At 44.1% G+C, this 26192-nt stretch overlaps 1 protein-coding gene across 17 annotated transcripts in view; it reads right to left on the minus strand.

The window, feature by feature from the left end:
* Add1 (adducin 1) overlaps nucleotides 1–23122 on the minus strand; it is a 59604-nt gene extending 36482 nt beyond the window's left edge. For 15 of the 17 annotated variants that reach the window (XM_042285825.2, XM_042285824.2, XM_042285823.2 and 12 more), the window contains exon 1: nucleotides 22983–23122. The gene's annotated coding sequence lies outside the window, so the exon portion shown is untranslated. Of the gene's footprint in view, nucleotides 1–18128; nucleotides 18292–22982 lie in introns of those variants that run through there. The other 2 variants (XM_076546955.1, XM_076546953.1) reach the window with 2 other exon arrangements.
* Between the last annotated feature and the right edge of the window lie 3070 nt (nucleotides 23123–26192).

Genomic DNA, 26192 nt, shown 5'->3' on the forward strand with positions numbered 1-26192 from the left:
TGGTCAACCATTCCCGGCCCTCCACTAATCAATGCTGTATTTTGTTCTGACCATTGTTTATTAGAGCATAGAAAACAATCTAACAAAGCTATTATGTATGTCCTCTAACAAATCCAAAAAGAATTAGAAATTTGAACTTGACCATAATTAACACTTAGATTGATCCCACACTAACAGACAGATTTTGGAAGTGTTAAACTCTTTTTTTTTTTTTCCCCCCCCAAGACAAGGTTTCTCTATGTAATACCTCTAGCTGTCCTGGAACTTGCTTTATAGACCAGGCTGGCCTTGAACTCAAAGAGATCCACCTACTTCTGCCTCCCAAGTGTTGAGATTAAAGGCATGCACCACCACTCAGCCCAAACTTTTTTTTTTAACTTTTTTCGTGTGTGTTTGTTTGTTTGTTTGTTTGTTTGTTTGTTTGTTTGGAGACAGGGTTTCTCTGTGTAGTTTTGGTGCCTATCCTGGATTGCACTCTTGAAGAACAGGCTGGCCTCAAACTCACAGAGATCCACTTGCTTCTGGAGTGCTGGGATCAAAGCTCAAAGCTGTGCATCACCACACCCACACCAGCACACTACCTGATTTTTCCTTAAGATTTACTTATGTACTTTATGTATATTGGTATTTTGTCTATTTGTACATTTGCACACTAGCAGAAGGCATTGGATCCCATGGGACTACAGTTATAGATGGTTGTGAACTACCATGTGGATGCTGGGAATTGAACTCAGGACCTTTGGAAGAGCAGCCAGTGCTCTTAATCACTGAGCCATCCCCTCAGCACCACACTTCCTCATTTTTAAAGATTAGAAAAGGCAGCTGGCTATGGTAGCTCACACCTATGATCCCAGCACTTTTTATTTTGTTTCATTTTATTTTATTCATTTATTTATTTATTCATTTATTTATTTATTGGTTTTTCAAGACAAGGTTTCTTTGTGTAGCTCTGGCTGTCCTAGAATTTGCTCTGTAGACCAGGTTGGCCTGGAACTCACAGAGATCCACCTGCTTCTGCTTCCCAAATGCTGGGTTTAAAGGCGCTACCATGGCCTGGCCAATCCCAGCACTTAAGATATATAAGCAGGGGGATCAGGAATTCAAAGTTATCATAGGCTACCTACTGAGTTCCAGTCCAGTCTAGACTACATGAGACCCTGTCTCAAAACAAACAAAAGGAACAGAAATTGATTCAGCTGGAAAATATGAGGACTGAAATTCAAACCAAGGCTCAGAACTGTTGTTCTTAAACTCTCTGATCTATACCACAGATGATAAAGATGACGAGTGCAGCAGTGGTGAGATCCGTGAAACACAGATAACAAAGCCCTAAAGAGCAGGAGGGTGAGGCTGGAGAGACAGCTATCAGTTAAGGGGACTTGTGGTGCTTCCAGAGGACCCAAGACTTGCTCCCAGCACCCACACTGTACGGCTAAAAACCACTGTTACACCAGTGCCCAGTGATCCAACACCTTCTGATCTCCTCAGGCACCCAGACAGACACTCACACTGGTAAACAGATTTTAAGAGAGAGATAGGAAGGGCACAGATGAAAAGACAGGCCTTGAACTACATCAAACCTGCTATGATCCGGTGCTGACCTTTGTATTACTATCATGTGAGTGTGCTTGTACATAGTCACACATGGAGCACATATGGAAAGCGACAATTTTTAGAAGTCTGTTTTCTCTTTCTATCAAAGGTTCTAGATCACCAGCATTTCGGAACTTCGGTATTTCATGGCCATCACCTTTACCTGTTGAGCCATTTTGTGGACCCCATCTTTCTGTTTTTAGAGACTAGGTCTCACTTGTAATTCTGGTGACTTCTAACTCACAGCAATCCTGCTGCCTCTGCCTCTGAAGTGCTGAGACTACAGGCCTGATTTGAGATTACAGCCTGCTTTGCTTGCTTTGCTTGCTTTGGTTTTGCTGTTTTGTTGTTTTAGATGTATTTGATGTATATGATTGTTTTGCTTACATGTATGTATGCATACCATGTACATGCCTTTCTGACCAGTGGAGGTCCGAAAAGGAAGTCAAAACCTCTGGAATTTGTTTACAGATGGTTGTGAGCCAGCAAATGGGTGTTGAGAACCAAACCCAGGTCCTCTTCAAGAGCAGCAAGTGTTCTTAAGCATTCAGCCATCTCTCCAAAACCTGTTGTTGTTTACCAGACAGGTCTATACAGCCTTGACTACTAGCCTAAAATACATGTATCCAAGATAAACTTGAACTCCTAATGTTCTTGCCACTACCTCCCAAGAGCTATGGATTGCAGGTCGGTGCCACCAGGCCCAGTTTAGGTTGGTGGGGTACAAGGGGTTTGAACCTAGGGCTTCACGAATGCTGGGCAAACACTCAACCAACTATGCCACATCCCTAGCCCTTTGATAGCCTTTTGTATGTTTTTGAGACAGTGGGTCTCTGTGTAACCTTGGCTGTCCTGGAACTCGCTCTAAAGACCAAGCTGGCCTCGAACTCAGAGAGATCTGCCTGCCTCTGCCTCCCGAGTGCTGGGATTAAGGGTGTGTGTCGCCACTACTCAAGTGTAATTTTGAAGTCAAACAATAAATAAATGTCTGAAACAAAAATATTAAAAATATGTTCCATGGCTCTTTTTCTGAACATGAGAATCTCTTATCCTTCTGGTAGATGCTTTCAGGGCTTTAAAAAAATCCCTGGGTCCCCTAGGCTTCATTAGCACTATACTAGACCATCCTGCCCTCCTCTTCCTCCTAAGAAATCATGCGCAAGTCCATGACACAAAAACATGGAGGGGTGTTGCTGAAAGGGATGCTGCCAATCAATGAAAGAGAATCCCTACTATCTACTGGAATAAGCAAGTCCAAATTGGTACTCTTGCCCTAAATAAAACGATAAGCTACAATCTCACAGGGTTTCCATTCCATGTCTAGCAATGCAGTTCTTCATTTCCAAAAAAAGAGAAACACTCACCTTATATGGGAGATTTTTAAACACCTCAGACCGATTGAATAAGCACTGCTAGGAACCTAAGTTCAATAAAGACTTTTATTAATCTGGTTGTTTAATTTCTATCCCATGTCTCTTACTGATGAAAAGTGCTCAAAAGATCCTTTAAATCAACACTGTCGACAATGTACAACACACTGATTAAGACTCATTTTTTTCATGTATCAACTATTCTTCCCTACACAAGGTAGACAAGCAGACAGGTCTAAACTCAGGTGGTCTGGCTCCAGAGTTCCCTTTCCTCCCAACAATGCACAATGCTCACCATCCTATTTTAAGAAAACTCAAGTTAAGAACAGGATTCCAAAGACACAAATTAAAAATAAAAACAATACATCCCAGGAACTGATTATTTGTGCAGACCCTCTTGCTCCCTTATGACAACGAATTAACAGCTTCCCAGACTGAATTTTCCACATTTTATTTTTAAATACGATACATTGTATTTAAAATGTGTTAAATACGATACATTCTGCAATGTGTTACTGGAGAGATTCCAGTTACTTGCTTCCAATTGAACAGGCGGCTAAGTAGAGAAATGAGAAGTTGACATTGAGAACAGGTATGGAAGTCAGCACTCCTCAGCCCCTCACTATCCCGCCTTCTGGTAGCTGACACAGGACTCTCAGCCCACAGGTTGGGATGACGCTAAAGGCTCACACATACTAAAGTAAAGATACCTCCCCCACCCTTACAAATGAGAGTAAACCAAACTAGAAACAGGATAGGGGCAAGACAGAGACACAATCCTCATCCTTAAAACCCTCCAAACTTCAAACCCAACTTTCCAATATTCCAGCAAAGAATAAAGGTAGAAACTACAGGTCCAGCAGCAGACAACTGCACGTCATGAACCCTGCGTGGCTGCATCACCACAGTTAGTTCCCAGCATCCCTGTAAGGGCTCTCTATTTGCTATTTGCAAATGGAAAAAACAGCCTGGGGAGGGTTGTTTTTGTTTTTAATGTGTATAAATGCTTGCCTGCGTGCACATCTGTGCACCATGTATGTGCCTTGTTTCTTTGGATCCCATGGAGCTGGGAATCAAACCCAGGTCCTCTGGAAGAACATTCAGAGCTCATAACTGCTGGATGGTCTTTCCAGCCCCATCACACACTGTTTTAAGTGCCAGAGGTCTCAAAAAAAAAAAAAAATCAGTGAATTCAGAACCTGACTCAAAACCACTGATTCCAAGGCTGTATTGAACTGAACTGAACTCTACTGTACTGAAGCCCAGGCAGTCAGATTCAAATTCAGGAAGTACCAGTATATACAACAGGGCTGTTGTCTGGGTCAGCATCATCTCCTCATTACTTGGCATATAACAGACCTCAGAAAATAGCTATTCAATGAGGGTTAAAGAGGTACAAAAATTATTCTACATCAGTTATTTTCACCAAATTTACTTTCATTTAAAAAAAAAAAATGCCTGGTGGTAGTGGTGCCAGCAGTAACCCACACCTTTAATCCCAGCACTCAGGAGGTGGAGGCAGGCAGATCTCTGAGTTTGAGGTCAGCCTGGTCTACAGAGCAAGTTTCAGAATGGTCAGGGTTACACAGAGAAATCCTGTCTCAAAAAGCCAAAAAACAAAAGAAAACATAGAAACATAGAAAGATATTGATAGGAAGATAGATAGATAACTGGACGGACGGACAGACGGATGATATAGATAGATATAAATAGATTATATATATAGTAGGTGTAGTGGTGCATTTCTTTAATCCTAGCACTTGGGAGACAGCTGCAGGCAGATCTTTGTGAGTTCAAGGCCATCCTGGCCTACATACAGTGTTCCAGGACAGTCAGGAGTACATAGAGAAACTCTATCTTTAAAAAAAAAAAAAAAAAAAAATCACCTGGCAATGGTGGCGCACGCCTTTCATCCCAGCACTCGGAGACAGAGCCAGGTGAATTTCTGTGAGTTTGAGGCCAGCCTGGTCTACAGAGCAAGATCCAGGACGAATCAAAACAACACAGAGAAACAAAACAAAAACAAAAACAAAACAAAACAAAAAATCCACTTAAGTTGATACCCATTATCTTCACATGGCCCATGAGCACATATAATCCAAATGTTCTAAAGCAAATGCTTTCAAGAAATTCCATGCACACAGGTGACTGAGGCAAGAGGATCAAGAATTCAAGACCAACCTGAAGTATATAATAAAAAGAAAAAATAGAGAGGAAGGGAGGGAGGGAGAGAAAGGACGAGGAGAGAGGAGGAAAGGAACAGTAATTCTACAAAGCAGGCGGTAATCACATTCTAAAGGAAATGGTTTTGGACATAGTGTTTAATGAGTTTCTTCACCACAGTCACCGTACCAGTCTCATATTCTGAGTCAAACACCATGACGGCTTCCAGGTAGGAAAAAGCCGAATCACCAAGTATTGTGGTGTATACCTGTAAATTTCAGCACTCAGGAAGTCGAAGCAAGATGATTGTAAACTCAAGGCCAGACTGGAATACACAGCAAGATACTGTCTAACTCATTCTCCACCCCCTCAAAAAAGAAAAGATGAAGACAGAAGTCCATGGGGCAGACCATAATGAACACATAATCATGTTCTTTCAGGATCTGAGTTCATTTCCCAGCACCCATGTAGGAGACTCACAACCACAGTAACTCCAGATGCAGGGGCTCGCATGCCTCTGGCCTCCACCAGCACCAAACTCGGGAGCACAGGCACATACACATGTTTTTTTTAATCTTAGAGGAAAAATAACAGATCCTGCAATAATGCCAACTGCTTTCTCTATTTTTGATTCTTTACTATATTACTGTTGAACTACTGTAATTTTTTTATTTAGACAGGGTCTCACCATCTAGGTCCAGCTGTCCTGGAACTCATTGTGTAAATCAGGCTGGCCTCAAACTCACAGAGATCTGCCTGCCGCTCCCTCCCAAATGCTAGGATCAAAGGATCACACCAGGCTTAACTTCTGTAACAGTTTTTTTTCTCCCCTTTTGGTGCTGGGAATCACACAGGTCTTCAAGGGCGCCAAGCCAATACTCGACCACGGAACTGCACCCTGAACCCAAACTCTTTCTGAAGGACATCCCATGAGGACGGTTGCTAAGTAATAATTTGGTCTGCCTTTTCAGTTATTTTTCTGAGGGGAGGGGTAAGTGGGGAAGTCTGGCAAGATTATAGGTAAGAAAGAATAAAATACTGACCATAGCAAACAAGCATTTTCCCCACAATCAATGGTCTAAATGTTCCTAGTTGTGAAGTAATTGGTTCTGTGAAGAGTAAGGACAAAAGAAAGCTCTGGGACTTGAAGGATGAGAGCAGCACAAAGCTGAGGGCTGTGAGACCGAGTCTCTATTCTGCACACGCAAAGGCTACGTGTGCTGCTTTGTCAGCTCTCAAGCTTCTAAAGACGGAGCCAGGTTTCCTCTTTTGATCCAGGCAGGAAGCATTTAAAACCTCAAACACAAGTCTAAGTAAAACTCTGTCAAAAGTATGCTCTCTGAAAAGCCACCACATTAGCTATCAGAGGTTTGTACTATCGAGCAATTTAAAGTGTGCAGGTGTTTTCACAGAACAAGGATATCCTACTCAGTGAAAAGAGCAAGATACACAAAACAGTACATAAATAGTATATGTGGAGGGTAAGAAAAAACGCAATTTTATCTGCATTAAGGAAAAAAATACACAAGAAATTTAAAATAGTAGAGCACTAGAGAGGGGTAAGGAATTGGACAAGATGGAGGGCAGGGATGTATGTATTATACATACATTTTATAGTTAATTTATAAAAATAATTTAAAAATAAGCCGGGCAACGGTGGCCTACACCTTTAATCCCAGCACTCAGGAGGCAGAGGCAGGTGGATCTCTGAGTTCGAGGCCAGCCTGGTCTACAGAGTGAGTTCCAGGACAGCAGGGCTACACAAAGAAACCCTGTCTTGGAAAACCAAAATATAAATAAAACACCACTTAGACAATAAGTAAAATAGTAAGCATGACTGAGGGTACACAGAGAACAGAGGATGCACTGCACAGTGTTGACAGCGGCAGAATGACAACCCGTGTGTTTAAAGACTTCTTTAATTTATTAATTCTTGTAGGGAGGGTCACAGACTCTGTAGAGACAGCCATCTCCTTCTACCTCTGTGTGGTCCAGGGATCCAGCGCAGGTCACCATGTATGCACTGCAGCACCTTTCCTGATGAGCCATTTGCCATCATCCCCACCTTACAGTCTACATAGGTACGAAACCATATTCTGTGATCAAGGTGTTTTAGTAGTGTGGCCTTCGCCTAAGTTCACAGACAATAAAACGTAGCTTGTAAGAGGCTGTGTCTTAGCCGGGCAGTGGTGGTGCATGCCTTTAATTACAGTACTTAGGAGGCAACAGGTAGGTGGATCTCCTGAGTTCGAGGCAGCCTGGTCTACAGAGTGAGTTCCAGGACAGCCAGGACTACACAAAGAAACCCTGTCCTGAAAAAATAAAAACAAAAAACAAAAGACTATATCTTAAAATAAGTATACTAAATTAGACAAATTTTCAAATTAAGTTGAGAATATACTAAACAAAATGTCCCTTCCTGGTACCTGCTCAAAATGTCTCCATTTGTATCTAAATAACTATTAATGACTTCTCTCTCTCTAAATCTACACTGCTTGATTAAAACTGAATATTTGGGTTTGTCTTGGTTTGGTTTTTTTCTTTGTTTGTTTATTTTGAGACAGCCTCAAAGTATAACCATGGCTGTCCTGAGTCTTGTTATGTAGAGCAGGCTGGCCTTGAACTCATAAGAGATCCCCCTGTATCTATTACCCAAGTGTTGAGATTAAAGGTGTGTGCCACCAAGCCTGGCCTAAATAAAACTGAGAATTTTCTAAATCTATATTAGCCCCACTTGGTAGAGATTATTTCCATCTTGCCAAAAGCAGTGAAGTTCCAGCCTATAAGGACTGTTCCATGTAAGAATCACACACAGGGTATACCTCCACTCGGGTTATGGTGGTTTCAATGAAAATGGCCTCCACAGGTTCGTATCTGAACACTTGGCTCCCAGTTGGTGAAACTGTCTGGGAAAGATTAGGACATATGGCCTTGTTGGAGGAGGTGTGTTTCTAAGTTGGGGGGGGGAGCTTTGAGGTTTCAAAAGCCCATGGCATTCCCTGTTAAGTTTTTTTTTCCTCTCTCTGCCTACCTGCCTGTGGATTGAGATGTAAGTTCTCAGTTATTGCTCCAGCACTTATATGCCTGCATACAGATTCACACACACATACTCGAGTGCACTCAGCCCTAAATCTTTACAATGTGGGCGGCAGAGGGGGGAGGGGCTCTAAAAATAAACAAACTAGCCCAGAACCAAGGAATACAAATCTCTGAAAGCAGGACCCAATTATCAACACTTTTAAGTTTTAGCAAGCCATTCAAGTGTTTCAGAACTGAACCAAAAGAAAAAAAAATCTCTGATCTATGTATATACCAATGGACTACTAAACTTTTAACCATCAATCTAACTTGTGTATGTAATAATAATAATAATAATAATAATGTACTTAGATGTCCACTCACACCTAGCTTACTCAAAACAGAACTCTGCATTTCCTGCAATCTTGTCTCCCTGCATTTTATTTTATTGTATCATACCTATTCTATGGTGTGACATAGTATTACATCGTATAGTATCTTATTTTATTTGAAACAGGGTCTGACTATATAGTCCTAGCTAGAACTCACTATATAAACCAGACCAGACCAGATGGACTGGAACTCATAGAGATCTGCTTGCCTCTGCCTTCCCAAAGCTGAGATTAAAGATTTACACCACCACGCCCAGTTTTGCTTGTTTGTTTTGACATCTTTTAGATCAGGCCTCTCTAAGCAGCCCAGCCTGGCTTCAAACTTCTGACACCCTGCCGCAGCCTCTCCAGTACTAGGATGACAGATGTGTGCTGCTGTGCCCTGCCTGCTTCCCTTCTACCCTGCCATGACTGTTCTGAGACTGTCTCACTCCACAGCCAAGGCCTGCATCAAACTCCAGATCCTCCTGCCTCAGACTCCTGAGTACTGGCATTACAGGAATTTGTTACTACACCATTTTCTTTACATTTTTAAAAATTCCAGACAGGTGGTAGTGGTGCAAGCCTTTGAATCTTACACTCGGGAGGCAGAGGAAAGTGGTTCTCTAAGTTTGAGGCCAGTCTGGTCAACAAAGCAAGTTCTAGGACAGCAAGAGCTACATAGTGAGACCTTGCAACAATGACAAAAAAAAACCCAAAAACTTTCCATGAAGGGCAGGGATATGTGCACATGGCTGCAGGCACCAGATCTCTTGGAGGAAGACACAGTGGTTCTCAACCTGTGGGTCTTGATCCCTCTGGGCGTCAAATTACTTTTCATAGGGGTCACCTAAGACCATCGGAAAACAGATATTTACATTACAATTCCTAACAGTAGCAAAATTACAGTTAGGAAGTAGCAACAAACTAATTGTATGGTTGGGGGTCCCTACAACATGAGGAACTGTATTAAAGGGTCGCAGCATCAGGAAGGTTGAAAACCACAGAGCTGGAGTGACAGGTGGTTGTGAACCTCCTATCACCGATGCTGGGAATCGAACTAGAATCCTCTCAAGAGCACACATGCTCTTAACTGACTAGCCATCTCTCCAGTTCTATACATGCCCTACTTTCCTGACTTTCTTCATGTGTGTACATGAAAGTTGAGAAGGGAACAGCTCTTAGGAGTCAGTTCTTTCCTTCCCCGTGGGTTCCGAGCACGGAACTCATCTCTTACATGGCAAGCATCTTTACACACTAGGCCATCTCACCAGTCTTCATTAAGCATCTTTAAAATAGCTGTTTTAAGCTGGGTTGTTTAGGACTGTAATCCCATTGCTTGGAAGGCTGACAAAGGAGGATGAAGACTTTAAGACCAGCCCCAGCAACATCACCAGACACTGTCTCAAAAAAAAAAAAAAAAAAAAAAAAAAAAAAAGGAGGGGGTGTTCAAAGCTCAGTGGTAAAGTAAAACCCTAAATTCAATCTCCAGTAGTACTGGGGGAGGGAAGTTAACTCTTAGTAACAGATGGAAATGCACTATTTCCCTCACTAGAATGCAATCCCAACAGAGCAAGAAACCATCCCACCCCCACCCCGCCTTACTCCCAGGACAATCGGAATAACAAGGCCTGAGTAAGTACACGGTAAAGGACAAGTACACTTCCAGGTCTAGCATTCTGGACTGACAACGTCATTCAAATTCTGTTTGGATTCCAGGGGCATCTGGCTGTGAGAAGAGTCACTGTTTCAACTCATTCAATCACAACTGGACATGTAACTCAAAAGACACTGGGGACAGATACAGTCATACACTAACAAACAGGTTCCACATTTCAGTTTACCATCCACAAAGGAATTTCAGACTGTGTATGAAACTGGGTTTGTGTATCTCTGTAACTGGGTTTTCTGTTTCAAAGGGTTACGTCAATTCTCAAAGTCAGTATGTACAACAAAAGCAGCTTTATCTTTCTCTAGCCGACTAGATTTGGAGACAAGAGTATGTATAACTCCCAGAGGGAGAAAAGAAAAGATTTCTAGACCTCACAGGCACCACAACTAAGCTTGCAAGGCACTACAGTGAACCCACAAAGACTGCAGAAGACCCAGCTAATTCTGAAAGCAGGGGCTGACCACACACATCAGCATAAAGAAGTTGAAACAGATTTGATGAGGGGGGCCGTTCTGTAATCTAATTAAACACATTAGGAGGGACAACAGTACTAGCCTAAGGTAAGAATGTTGGGGGGGTGGGGGCGGAAATCAGAGGACTAGGAATATAGCTCAGTGGTAACTTGCCTAGCATGTCCCCAGAACCACAAACGATATATACACAGGATATACCTACACATTCCCATTACATACAATAAGCAACTAATAGTCAATATATTTGATTCTATATGGAAAGAACATATTGGGATGATTGATAATTATAGGACAAGATGACAACAATATATAATAAAAGTGATCTTTTTTAGTCCGTGGTGGTGGCTCACACCTTCAATCCCAGCACTCAGGAGGCAGAGGCTGGCGGATCTCTGAGTCTGAAGTCAACCTGGTCTACAGAGTGAGTTCAGGACAGCCGGTGCCGCATGGAGAAATCCTATCTCAGAAAACCAAAAATTAAAAATAAATAAAGATAAAAATGATCTTTTTTGTTTTTGAGACAGGATTTCTTTGTGTAGTCCTGGCTGTCCTGGAACTCACTCTGTAGACCAGGCTGGCCTGAACTCAGAGATCTGCCTGCTTCTGTCTCCTGAGTGCTGGGATTAAAGGTGTGCACCACTACTCCCCAGTAATAAAGGTGATATAAAACCAGATGATGTTGCATGTGTCTAAGGCAGGGGGATTCAAACAGTTGTAGGTCTGCTTAGGCTACAGACTAAGATCCTACCTCAGAAATCAAATGTTTAAACAATCAGGGAATAGCCAATAATTTGTTGTTAAAATAGCATGTACAAAACTGTACTGTACTGCAGGGTGAGTACTGTACTGGTGAGACAGCTTATCAGTAAAGTGCTTATCAGGCAAGCATGAGGTCCTGAGTCTGGGTGCACGGCACCCAGGGAAAAGCCAGGAGCAGTGTACGCCTGTGACCATAGCTGTGCCTGGGTGGGCACAGGTGGATCCCTGGAGCTCACTGCCTCAAGCAGCGAGCTCCAGGCTGACAGAGAGAACCTGTCTCAAAACGTAAGGTGGAAAGTACCTGAGGAAGACATTTGTCATGGACTCCTCACCTCCACATGTGTACAAACACATACACACACTGGAATTCATACACCCACACACACACAAACTGTATTGCAGCCATGGAGCAGGCAGATATACAACAGGGACAAGAACCAGGACATTTACTAAGCTACTCCACACTTTTGTCACCTTCCTCTCTCTGTAACTTCTATCAGTCATCTGCTGGGTTATTGCCAGCTGGTCCCAACAACTATTCTCCACCTGTAATCTGACATTCTGTGGTAGCCAGTAGTGTGTAAGCAGACACTCATCAAGTCCTTTAACTGCTGGAATGTACGAGGCAGAAATGGTAAAGCTAGGCGTCACCAAGGTTCAACTCTTAGGACAGTGACACACATCTATAATCCCAGCATTTAGGAGGCTGACACAGGACTAATTAAGTTTAAGGCCAAACTGGACTGCAGACAGAATTCCAAGCAGGCCTGAATTACAAGGCGAGACTCTGTATCAAAAGACAAAACAAAAAGTTCTTGGCTGATACATATGAGACACACCTCTTGGGCAAGGTCACTATGTGCACCTCAGTTTTTCCAAAGAAAATGGGGGGTGATAAAAATGCCTATCTTGCCAGGCATGGTGGTGCATACCTTTAATCCCAGGATTTGGGAGGCAAAGGCAGGTGGACCTCTAAGTTCAAGGGGTCATCCTGGTCTATAGAGTGAGTTCCAGGACAGCCAGGACTACACAGAGAAACCCTGTCTCAAAAAGCAAAACAAAAAAGAAAAAACGAAAAAGCCAAAGGGCAATCCTGATAGTGGAAACATCTGTTACAGGAAAAGAAAGTTCCACAACAGAAAGTGAGTTGGGGTTCAGTAAAAGCCACTTTCTTTTTGGAGCTCACATGCAGAAGGAAGCAGCAGTATAATCCAAGTTCTCCTGCTTGGTAGACTGTCAGGGTTTGCTCAACTTCCTTATCAACCTGACTGGATTAGAATCAACTATAACACACACTTCTGGGTGTACCTGTGAAGAGGGAAGACCAAACCTTTATGCATCTGTATGTATTTATCTTTCATTCATTTCTTTTTTTTTTTTTATTTTTGCAATCTTGATGTATTTATTCCCATAAAATTGAAAATAATTAGATAAGGCCCTGGGTTCAATCCCCAGTAACCCCCCCCACACACACACACACAAAGCAAAGAGAGAGAGAGAGAGAGAGAGAGAGAAAGAAAATGGAATCAGGTGTAGTGGTGCACACTTTTAATCCTAGCAATCAGGAGGCAGAGGCAAGCAGATCTCTTTAAATTCAAGGACAGCAAATCAAGTTTCAAACCAGGCAAGGCCACACTGTGAGACCCTATCAAGAAAGAGAATCAGGCACTGGATACCTCCTTATAAACTCTGTCAGGGAGGCCCCAAAGACCTCTGAAAACAACACTGCCCACTGTCATTGCTCTTGGTTGCCCAACAGAACTAGATGGTAAGACCCTATTGCTGAAGACACACTTTTGGTTACAAGATACAAAGAAATCAAGCTGGAAAGGACCTGAACCCTTCTTCCCTGCTGACTACCTTTCACCGTGCCAGAAGATGCTATGTAGGCTGCTGGAGAAGACATCAATGGCATCCCTTCACTAGCCCTGCATGCTACAATACCAACCTACCAGGTAAGATGTGCCCACTGGTACAATTGTGGCGTGAAGGTTATTCAACTGCTTTTGTTTTAGATTTGAGGCCTGATCCACAAGAAGAAATTCATAGCTGGTACTATAAAACTGTTCAAAAGCCCAGGGGTTGAGAGGTCACAGGTTCCAGGGAGGAACTGTTGTTTTGCTATACATGTTGTCAAACTGCTTTCTAAATATTTATGCGTATACATACATTTAATGCTGCCTTCTACCTTGGCCAGGGCTTTTCTCTGCAGTGGTCGGCAGTTAATACAGAGATTCATTGCTGGTCCAAGTGCTAAAAGTGTCTACTGTGTGAGTGCTCAGTCCTGAGAGACATCCACTGCACATCAAGGCTCAGGGAACACTGCAGAAGGGCAGGAAGAATGTAATAGCCAGCAGGGTCAGTCGACATTCCAACCAGCAGCAGGAATCAGACTCCAAAGGTTATTCACAAAAAGAGGCGGGGGGACATGCTGGGGGCACCAGGGAGAGTGGGAGGAAGGAGCTGGGGTTTCTTGAAGGAGTGTATTGTTTATTTGTATGAAACTGTCAAAGAATAAATTTTTTTTTTTTTTTTTTTTTTTGGTTTTTTTTTTTGGTTTTTCGAGACAAGGTTTCTCTGTGTAGCTTTGCGCCTTTCCTGGAGCTCACTTGGTAGCCCAGGCTGGCCTCGAACTCACAGAGATCCGCCTGGCTCTGCCTCCCGAGTGCTGGGATTAAAGGCGTGCGCCACCAACGCCCGGCCAAAGAATAAATTTTTAAAATCAAAGAGGGCCAGGTGTGGTGGCACATGCCTTTAATCTCAGCACCCATGAGGCCAAGCCAGGTGCATCTCTATGAGTTCCAGACCAGCCTGCAAGCTCCAGGCTAGCCAAAGTTACATAGTAAAACCCTGTCTTAAACAAAATTAAAAGAAAAAAAGGGGGGGGAGTGGGGGGATGGTGGTGGTGGCACTTAGGAAAGCAGATGCATCTGAGTTTCAGGCCAAGGCCAATCTACAGAGAAAAGTTCCAGGACAGCCAGGCCTACACAGAGAAACCCTGTCTTGGGGTAGAGAGGGCACTAAATACAGCCACTGCCCCAGATTATCATCTGTAATTTCACTGTTTTCAATAAGCAACTAGTTTAACATTTTACTTAGTCACATTGGCAAACTCTTTGCCTTTGTCAGACTGGAGATTAAACCCTGGCCTCCCTCAGCCTTATCTACAATTCTTGTACTTTTTCTGAAACAGGTTCTCACCAATTTGCCCACAGGCAGGTTTTGAATTTTTGATCCTCCTGCCTCAGCTTCCAGAGTAGACCCAACTTTTGTACATTTTTTCCATAGTGACCTCTACTTTTCAAAGGAAAGTTACTAGACCAGCAGAAGGCTCAAGAGGTAAAGCACTTGCCATGAAAGCCTAGTGACCTGAGTTTATCCCCAGAACCCTTGTAAGAACAGGAGGAGAGAACCCACTCCACGAGGATGTCCTTTGCCCCCCCATAAGCACAGCCCCCCACATAAATAATAATAAATATTTGCAAAAGAAAGATATTGCCGGGCAGGGTTTTGCACACATGTAATCCCATCACCGAGGAAGCTGAAGCAGAGGCATGGTTAGACTCAGGCTGGACTGGGCAACCTTGTGAACTTCAAGCCAACGTGAACTACATAGTGAGACTGTGTGTCAAAATAAAGAAATAAAAAAAAAAATTCTAAATTAAAAAAAAAAGAAGAAATAAAAAAATACCACTTCTGCCGGGCGATGGTGGTGCAATGCCTTTAATCCCAGCACTCGGGAGGCAGAGCCAGGCAGATCTCCGTGAGTTTGAGGCCAGCCTGGGCTACCAAGTGAGCTCCAGGAAAGGCGCAAAGCTACGCAGAGAAACCCTGTCTCGAAAAACCAAAAAAAAAATAATAATAATAATAAAAATACCACTTCTTCATAGGCACACATTAAAGAAAATGCTCTGTCAAAGGTTTAAAGCATTATTAAATATTTTATCTGCTTTTCCCCCAGTGTCTGTCATTTTAAACCTTCCCCTTTAATCCTCAGATTCTGATGGATGTGTACACCAGTTATTTAAATGCCAATGATCCCTCCTTCCCATAGAGGTGGGTCAGTTTCTTCTCTCCTCTCCAGGGCTGCATGAAGCACATCCTGACCTTCCACTACCAGCAGTGTGCCCTTAACTGCTTCATCATCAGGAAGCCTATCATCTTTTGTGCCCAGTTTCATTTGCAATAAACTTAGCAGCGTTCCAGAACCGCTGGGCCTTTTACAAACAGCACGTGAAGCTGGACATGGTGGCTTATGCCCACAATGCCAGCACAGGGAAGGAAGAGGATTGGGAGTTCAAGGATGGCCTGAAACCATGTTCCAAAAGCAGGCAGGAACAAACAGAGGCTTCCTTCTCTTTCCTCAGATGATACCTGACTCTGTATTGGGACTATATCAAGAAGAAGAACATCACCAGATGTGGCTTCTCGACCTTGGACCAAAACTGTTGAACTTCACTCCTTCAACAACAACAGCATTCCCAGGCACTTGTCAAAAAATATAGCCTTGGGTCCACATTCAGGCCTGTTCTTTAGCACGGTCATGGAACATTCCCTTGCAAGTTAGCTGCTTGGAGGGATAGCTGGCTTCCTGCTAAGAAATCCCACACTGATACCATCTGCTCTCCAGACACACTTCTAGGGTGTCTCCCACTTCAAATTGCCTCTGCCCTGCCCTGTCTTGGGACTCTGCCGGCAAAAAGCCCATCACCAGATATGATTTCTCAAGCCTGAACCAGAACTGTGAGCCAAAATATATCTCTTATTTAAAATGAAAAAGTAATAATAACAACAATAATAAATAGTATGTATAAAATATCTAGCAGTGTCTGTTGTATATACAGTGCATAACTACCTATAAGTGGTAAATGTTTTCATTATTCTAGCACTGATGAGAATATAAAAGCATCAAGATAAAAACTTCATTTGGGGGGCTATGGATTTAGTTCAGTGGTAGAGCCCTTGGGTTAGTTCCCAGCACCAAAAGCCATTCTTAAAACCAGGTGTGGTAGCACACAACTGTAAGCCCAGCACTCTGAAGGTGGAGGCAGGAAGATCAGAAGTTCAAGGTCATCCTTGGCTATACTGCAAATCTGAGGTCAGCCTGGAGTATAGGAAATTCTCTTCAAAATATTTTAAGTTGTTGCTGCTGTTGTTTGTGGGGACACAGTGCAGGGAACTGAACCCAAGGCTTTCTACACACTGGGTAAGGAGCTATATGCCCAGCCTTTAGAAACAACATTCTATTGTATACTCATGTTAGTTCTCCTTTTTTGTATTTTAAGGTAAACTACTGTATTTTGTCTGAAGCAACACATGTCGCGCACCAAGATTTCACAAAATTCTCATTTCAACTCAGCCCCTAAATGAACAGCATTCAAAGGGTGTGGCTTTGAAAACAATGGGTGAGGCAACTAGAGATAAACCATCCATCTGTAAATGGACAAATTTAAGTGAACTCCACTGCATCCTAGCTTGTTTATTATTTCTAAAATCTGTAGTTTTTTGTCGCTGGTACAGAAAACCTGGCTTGGGATTCTGTCAAAATTCCATTACTATTGGGCAAGGGGAAAGAACAATATCAAAATAATAGTATATGAAAAAATTGTTTTTAAAGTCATTTAAAAATTTTTTAATTCCATTACCATCCCAATGCTGATTTTAAAATGTGTTGGATTCATGTCTACAGTTTAGGCCCTGGAGTCAGACCACCTATGTGTTATGATCCCAGTTTACCTATATATTGTCTGTCTGTCTGTCTTTTTGTTTTTTGAGATAGGGTTTATCTGTATAGCCCTGAAACTCACTCTGTAAACCAAAGTGGCTTCAAACTCAAGAAGTCCACTTGTGTCTGCCTCCCTAGTCCTGGAATTAAAGGTGTATGCCACCACCACCCAGTTCCTTGTCTTTTGGGGGGTAATTTATTTTTCTTATGTGGTGCTTTGCCTGCATGTATGTCTGTGTGAGAGGTGAATCCCCTGGAACTAGAGTTATAGACAGGCGTTCTGCCATGAAGGTTCTGGGAAGTGAACTTGGGTCCTCTGGAAGAGCAGCCAGTGCACCACTGAGCCATCTCTCCAGCCCCCTCCAGTTAATTTCCTTTGTTTGTTTGTTTTTCCAGACAGGGTTTCTCTGTGTAGCCCTACCTGTCCTGGAACTTGATCTGTAAAGTAGGCTGGCCTCAAATTCACAGAGATATGCCTGCCTTTGCCTCCCAAATGCTGGGATCCAAGACCTATGCCATCACTGCCCAGCCGGTTAATTTCTTTAAATATGACTTTTGCTTTTGTTTTTTAGTTAGTCTGACTATGTAGCACTGGCTAGCCTCTAACTTACTGTGTAGACATGGCTGGCTTCAAGAGATCTGCTTGCCTCTGCATCCCAAGTGCCAAGATAAACATATGTGCTACACCTGGCTTAAGATTTCTTATTTATGAGTGTGTGTGTGTGTGTGTGTGTGTGTGTGTGTGTGTGTGTGTATGATGTGTGCAAGTGCCTAATGAGACAAAAAACAAAAACAGTGTAGTAACTCCTGGAACTGGATTTAATAGGATTCATCCCTTGTCCTGGCTAGTTTTACGTCATTTTGACACCAAATAGTCATTTGAGAAGAAGGAACCTCAATTGAGAAACTATGCCCACCAGACCAGCCCTGGTGCATTTTCTTGATGGATACGATTGATATGGAGCACTCTGCATCAGTTCTTACCTGACCTGCTGGAGTTCCTGCCCTGCCTTCTTTTGATGGACTGTCAAGTGGAGGTATAAGCAAAATAAACCCTTTCTTCTCCAAGTTGCTCATGGTGTTTTATCATGGCGGTAGAAACCTTCATTAGACACCCAGTGCAGGTGTCTGGAACCCAACGGGTCCTCTATAAAAGAACAAGTGCTCTTAACTGCTGAATCATCTCTCCAGCTCCTAGAACACCATCTTAGTAATCTTCATTTTTTTTCTTTAGATTTATTTTATGAAAATGCTTTGCCTGCATATATGTATATGTATCACATGTATGCCTGGTGCCTGTGGAGATTCAGAAGAGGGCTCCGGATCCTCTGGAACAAGAGTTAGATGGTTTTGAGCCACCGTGTAGGTAATGGGACCTGATGCTAGATCCTCTGAAGAGCAGTAAGTGCTTTTCTTAACCACTGAGACACCTCTCCAGCTCCAGTATCATTTTTAAAGACCCAAGATGACTGGCCTACAGACTCCAGTCCTATATTTAAGATGTAGTTTCCCCCTATCCCTAGCACAGATTCCTAGGAAGCCAGATCTGAACATGCCCAACACTGTTAACCAAACAACTATCAGTAACAATGTTGTTTTTTCCTTCAGACCTGAGGGGAGCAAGTTATCAATACATTCCAGGTCACTCATACCAACTGCTCTAAACTTCTGAAAAAAATCAAGTTCAAAGGCAAACTGAACTAAACCTGTTTCCATTTACTCTTTCCATATTTCCTAACTGCAGAAGGTCAGAACAAACATTAACTATCAAACAGTTCTGTTCAAGTTAAAAACATGCTAATTTCCTATTTTAACAAAATGTTTCTGACAAAACTAAAAAGACAATGGAATATTTATGTATGTTAAATAACTGTATCTTATATAAGACTTAGTTATTAATGCGCTGTTGGTTTCATTTTTGTTGAGAAAAAGATATGAGGCTGGCCTCAAACTCAGACTAAGGATGACCTGATCTTCTTGCCTTCACCTCCCAAGTGTTTGGATTACAAATGTGTGCCACCACACCCAGTTTATACAGTGCCAAAAAGTGAACCCATTTTTTTTTATGCATGCGAGACAAGCACTCTAGCAGCTAGGGTACAATCCCAGCCCTGGTGGCTTGTTTTTTGGCCTTAGTGAGTTTTAACTCAAACAATGATTAAACTGGTACAGCAAGGAGCAACCCAAATGCCCAAACTGTAGTTTCTAAACACCATCTAAGTGTTCTAAGATGCATAGGATCAAAACATTGATTTCAGGTTGGAATATTTGCCCATGTGTTATATGTCAGAAGCAGGACCACAGTCTAAACAACACAGCTTATAAACACAGCGTGTATGTAGCTGTGTACATTTTTTTTCCTTTTCAGTGGTAGGGATCAAACCCAGGATTTCACACATGCTACACCAGTACTCTCCTAGTGAATTAACCATCCAGCCCTACACAGTATTTTAAATAATTTTGTGCATGAAACAAAGTTTGTGTATCACAGCTAAAGGGGCTGAAAGGGTCTTTTTGCTTTGGAGATATTTAGTAAACTATGTGTTACAGACCTGCATTTGTGACAACCCACCTCATCAGGGTCACAATGAAACTCCAAAATCCAAGGATAGAGAATTGTTCAGTGGTTAAAAGAACTATGCTCTTAGAGAAAACTGAGGTTCAGTTCCCAGCACCCACATGTCTGCTCATAACCATCTGCAACTCCAGTTCCAGGAGATCTGACACCGTCTTCTGGTATGTTCCAGCACTAAACATATGTGTGCTACTACATGCAAGGAAAACATTTATACATAAAATAAATAAGCCTAAAAACCCCAAAATCCATGTTGTTTTAGACTTTGGAGCACTTGGGATTTCACATTTTTAATTAGGGATGCAAAGCTCCTATTTTTCATTAAAACAGCATTTCATAGTCCCAATACTGAAATTTTTAACATTTAAAATCATATGACAATTAGATGCTATTAGAAAACAATTTCAAGGCAGGAATGTTACTCGTTGGTAGAGTACTTGCCTAACACACAATGTTCTGGGTTTGGTTCCCCGCCCCCAACACACACACCACTGTAATCCCAGCACTCCCAGGGGCACAGGCAGCAAAACAGGATCATCACTTAAAGGTTGGGGCTAGAAAAAAAAAATAGCTCAGCAATTAAGAGCACTTGTTAATTTCTAACAAAAACTCCAAGTACTTTGATTTCCTGGGGTTGGATATGGCTCAGTGGTTTGAACACAAGTACTACTTTTCCAGAAAATCTGAGTTCAAGTCCCAGTACCCCCATGCCAGCTCTCAACCTTCTGCAACTCCAGTTTCAAAGGATCTGACAACCTTTCTGGCTTCCAACGGTACCAGGCATGCAAGTGGCTCACTGACACACGTACAGGTAAAACACTCATAAAATAAAAAACTTAAACTAAGAGTTTTGAAAAGTTTAAGGCTAGCCTTCTCTCATCGAAAATTCAAGGCCACCTTAGGCTACATTAAACTATCACCAAAACATAAAATTAAATAATAAAAGGCACCAGCAGAACAGAACTCAGGAGGCAGAGCCAGGCAGATCTCTGTGAGTTCGAGGCCAGCCTGGTCTACAAAGTGAGTTCCAGGAAGGTGCAAAACTACACAGAAAAACCCTGTGGGGGGGGGGGGAGGCAGCTTCTGATATAATCACTTTTGTGTATGTAGTTTACTCAACATTAATGTGCATACACAAGACAAACTTAAGTCCTTATTTGGAATTCCTAGTCTTTCTAGATGTTTAGAAGTACACAATATATATTAAAAGTAGAGTAACACATTTTGTAGGTATCCAGCTATTAACTGTTGAAACTGAATGAGTAAATAATGACTTGTTTAATGCTACTCTTCCAAACATGAATGTGTGGCTATGTAAGAGTACACCATGGCAGAGGAAGGAAAAAGAGCCATCAGTACAAACTAAGCCTCATATAGTAAAAATACCTGGGAACCTGTCTTATTTAGGGTTTCTAGGGCTATAATAAAACACCAAATCAAAGTGGGGAGGAAAAGGTTTATTTCAGCTTGTAGTCCATTATCCAGGAATTAGGGCAGGAATTCAAGGCAGGAACCTGGAGCTGATTGCTGCAGAGGCCGTGGAGGGGCGGGGCTTACAGGGTCGTTCCAAGGGCTTACTCAGCCTGCTTTCTTATAGCACCCAGACCCCCTGCCCAGTGGTGGCTCCACCCACACTGTGAGTTCCCACATCAACCATCAATCAAGAGAAGGCACTACTGGCCCACCCACTGGCCAATCTGGTGGGGACTTTTTCTCAATTTAACTCTAGCCTATGTCAAGTTGACATTAACACCTAGCCAGCACAACATCTTTTGAAGCATTTCCATATTTAATTTCCTGATTCAATATGATTATATGAAAGGTGCAGGTTTTTGTGTGGCAAGCCAACAAAACTAAACAACAGTATCAGATAATACCAGGAGTTAAGTGAGAATCTAATAGTTTGTATAAAACAGATTTTAGAAAGGAAGATGTTTGGAGACTGTTTAGAATTTTGATTCATTTCATTTACTGAATCTCACTAACCTACACACATTAGTAAACTAACAAATCACACCACCTGCACCACTGTAAACCACATCTAAAACCTGGAAAGCCCTTTGAATGTCAAAACCATTCACTTCCTCAAAAAACAACTTCACTAGCAGGGTGTGGCATCAATTCACACCGTAATCCTAGAACTAAAGGGGCAGAGGGCGAAATTTTCAGTTCCAGACCATGCTGGGCTACAGAGTCAGAGCCTGTCTTGTGGGGGAACCACGCACGACACATCCACACAACTTTACCCATAAAAGAGTGCTTCAAAATTCTAGAATTAAAATGTGATTTACACACCACTGGCTGCAATTTATACATTGAAGAACGCAATTTTTAGAATCCCACCCTTATAAAATTCACTGCCGATCTGAAATGTCCTTCTCTTCCTAGAGCCTGTTGAATCTACTCGGAACTCCAGGCTTGTTTGCACGCATTTTACAAAGGAGTCGGCCGATCTGTCAGCATTCTAGTTCCGATTTGGATTAAGATTTCAATCCACTTTTGACAAATGCAAAAATCTCTCTGTAAATAACTGAGCAGTAATGCATACAGCTATTAGCTCTGTTCTTGGTCTTCCGGAATTAGGAATTTTAGGCCGAAAATCGTATGGTCAAACCAACAGCAGTTTCAGGTGAACCGAAATATTTATTTTCAAGATGTGTGTGCATAAAGCAAACACAAATCACCCTACGAAATACCTTGAACCAGGAACTGAATTACAAAAAAAAAAGCGCAAAGTGTTTTAGGGAGAGGTCTAAACGAAAAGGCAAAGAGGAAAGACAAGCCCCATCTCCAGGAAGTTCCACGACCACCTCTTTACTATCATCCGTGGACAGAGCTGGCTTTTTCTCTTTGGGCAGACGGTGTCATTTTAAAAAAGAGCCGACAAACGGGACCCAGATGCGCCTTGCCACAGTCTCTGCAGTGAGCAGCGCACGGGGCCACCACTGGCACAATGCTGACCCGGGAGGACCCCTGAAGGCCCACCAGTCAGCTCAGAACCGAGCGGCCACTTCCACAGAAACCCACGTCCGCCGGGGACCAGCCTGGGAAGCGACGATGCCCGGTCCTCGCCCCCGCACTCGGCGGCAAGCGCAGAGAACCCGGGCGCCCAGCGCCGCAGCGACCTCGCCGCGCCTTCCTCGGCGCAGGCGAGGCGCCCCGGGGGCCCCCCAGCTCTGCCATGCCCGGCCCGCCCAGCACCGCCGCCCGGGCCCTACGCCCACTGCGGGGTCCGGAGACCTCGCCGCGCTCGCGGGCCTCACCTCCGCGGAGAATCGGGGGGCAGCGCGCAGCTTCCCGGGTCCGAGTGCGGCCCGCGCCTGGCCTGCGGCTCGCGCTGGGCTCCGCCCCCTGGCCGCCGCGCACCCCCGCCGCCGGCCTGCCGCAGCCCTCGGCCTCTCCCGCCCTCAGCCCTCAGCCTTCGGCTCGCCCCCGCCGCCCAGCTGGGTGCGGCCTGCGGCGCTGCAGTCAAATAACGCGCAGCGCCATTGGCCTGAACGCCCCGCCGCCGTCCAGCATTGCTCGCTGTTATTGGTCAATCTGGAGCAAGGGGTTGGGCCGGGGAAGGGCGGGGCCGGGGAGGTGGAGAGAGGGTTGGTGTCTGTGGCCTCGGCCTGAAGGCCGCGCGTCACCGTGGGGTTAGCGGTTGCCTGGGCCGCCGCAGGCAATGGGCTGGCGGCCTGCTGCACCTGCTCACGTACCCGCTGGTTCTCCCACTGAGACTGTCAGACCCGGCCTTCGTGCACTCCCACGGCGAATGGACCTGGTCTGAGTGCGCTGCAAGCGAGAGGGTCCTTAGGCTGCGTGGGGACTGAGCTGTCAATCAGGGTGGAGTCAGGACTGCAACGGCTGTGGGCTTTGATAAGGCTCCACTGACAGGAAAGGCCCGCCGGATGAGTGGGTTAACAAACACTGAGGCCTCTTCAGAGTCAGGGAATGGGGCTAGGCGAGGCCTTGGCAGAACCAGTCCAGCTGGCAGTGGCCTGGAAAGCAGCCTCAGGGACCAGATCAGCACTGTCGCTCCTGCCGTCCCATCAGAGTCCTAAAGATCCAAAGGAAACAAAGGGGCCCAGCTTCTTGTTTCCCTCATACCACTGAAGGTGGAAGCCTAGCGCCTGGCAAGGGGCAGAACAGGGTGGTATCCAGGCCTCTCCTCACAGCAGGAGCTCTGACTTGGACGCCAGAAGGGCCAGGAAGGTTGTCTGGGGATTCCAGGCAGCAGCCTCTGTTCTAGGATGTTGAATGTTTTCCGATGACTTTCTGACAGAGCCTCAATTCTCCTCCATCACTTCAGTTCCCTCAGCGCCCAGAAACAAGTCTGACCCATAAGAGCTGTCAGTGAAGGCTTGCTGAAGGAGAGAGGGGTGGGTGGGCGAAACATGCTGATACATGTAGATATAAAAACAAGGCATGTAAAGGTGAAAGTGCACAGTGTCCGAGACAACAAAATGATGATTGGGATCAGGGGCCGATTAGACAGCAAAGCGATTTCTGAACTTGAAGAAATTGGGGGAAATGCACAACGAGAAGAAACTGGGAAAGATTGAACAGCTTACCAGGCAGGCATAGGACAACTTCATGGACCTAATATATGTGCCCCTGGAGTCCCAGAAAAATGGAGGTGAGGGCCCGGAGGGCAGAAATACTTGGAGATTCAAGCTCAGAAATGCCAAGGGCTTAGGTAGGAGTCTAGGGAGATGGCTCAGTAGGTAAGGGTGCTTGTTGCTCAAGCGTGAGGACCTCAGTTTGAATCCCCAGCACTCATGTTAAAAGCAGGGCGTGACCATGCACCCCTGTAACCCTACTATTGAGAGCAGAGACAGGGTGGTTACTGGCGCTTTCTGGAGCCAGACTAGCTCTAGGTTCAGTGAGAGACTCGGCCTCAAGGGAATAAAGGCAGAGAGTGATAGAGAAAAGCACCTGATGTCTGGCCTTTCCACACTTGCACACATACATGCACATATTCCACATACAGGCATCACATTCAGACACACATACAGAAAAAAGAAAAGGGAAAGCTTAAATAACCTCTAAATGCTACTGAGCCCTAAGTGGGTTCAACCAGATCAAGAAGTACCTGATGGAGACCCCAGGTCACTCACTACTACCATCCAATGTTTCCTATTCCATGTATATGTGTGCTATTAAGGATTCTCATGTCACAATGACAGAGGAAGAAAAGGAAGCTTGTCCTGGTGTGTTGGTGTAAGCGGAAACGAGTCCAGGACTGCTGTGCCCTCATTCAGCAGTTCCATTGAAAAAGATGACAGGAGGAGATGCCCCGGTAGGAAAGTTTCAAGTAGTGAGCGTGGCCATTCCCACCGTGTGGAAAGGAATGTGGTTTGGATTCTGAGGCCATAGTAAATGGCTTAGCTTTGGTCAGGAGCCTAGAAGTTAAAGGATGCATTGCTCTGAGGCTTGCGCATGGGCTTATGGGAGCTGGCACAAAGGATGAAGATCTTTGGGTTTTTTTTTTTTCTGTTTTTTATTTTTGTTTTGTTTGATTTGAGACAGGGTCTTACTATGTAGCCCTGGCTGTCCTGAGGAATTCACTCTGTAGACCACATTGGCCTCAAACTCACAGAGATCTGTCTGCCTTTGCCTCCAATTGCCAGACCACATGAAGATCTGTGTATTGCACATTGACTAGACAGCATCCACCACCAAGGCTCTGAACAAGCAGCGCTACAGCTCACCCAGCCGGCGTGAAAGAGCCCCATCCTTCACAGCGGCAGCAATCATGAAACGGTCTCAAGAGTCAAAGTAGCCCCGGAAGCAGGGTGAAGACGGCACAAGCCATGTGATTGTATGTGATTGTTTTTCCTACATGTATGTATGTGCACCACGTGTATGGCTGGTGCCTTTAGAGGTCAGAAGAAGGCATCAGATTCCCTGGAACTGGAGTTACACAGCTGTGAGCCACCATGTGGGGTTTGGGTACCAGCCTGGGTCCTCTTCAAGTACAACAAGTGCTTGTAACCTCCAAGCCGTCTCTCCAGCCCCAAAGATTTACTTTTTTATTATGTTTATTTGTGTGTGTGTGTGTGTGTGTGTGTGTGTGTGTGTGTGTGTGTGTGTTTGTATCCATTGGTGCCAGAGGAAGCACCAGAAGAGACTGGCAGGTCGTGTAGAGCTGGAGTTGAGGTAGTTGTGAGCCACTCGACATGGGTGCTGGAAAAAGAAGAACAGCAAGAGCTCCTAACTACAGAGCCATCTCTCCAACTCCCTGTGCACTCACTCCTTTTAACAGAGGCTGACCCAGCTATTGCTACTACCAGATTTCCAACCTATAAGCGTCAAAAACTATATCTGAACCCCTTGGCAAACCAACCAACCCTTGGGGACAAGGTGATTACACTGAGTCCTTCTGTCCTAGAAGACAAAGCTGAGCTGACAAGGATTACTGCATATTTGGGTGTGGGTTTGCCTTTTCTTCCTACAGTACTTTAGCAAGTGCTGTGACTCGAAAACTT

This window comes from Peromyscus maniculatus, chromosome 10 (genome assembly GCF_049852395.1).
Source record: "Peromyscus maniculatus bairdii isolate BWxNUB_F1_BW_parent chromosome 10, HU_Pman_BW_mat_3.1, whole genome shotgun sequence".
Lineage (NCBI taxonomy): Eukaryota > Metazoa > Chordata > Mammalia > Rodentia > Cricetidae > Peromyscus > Peromyscus maniculatus.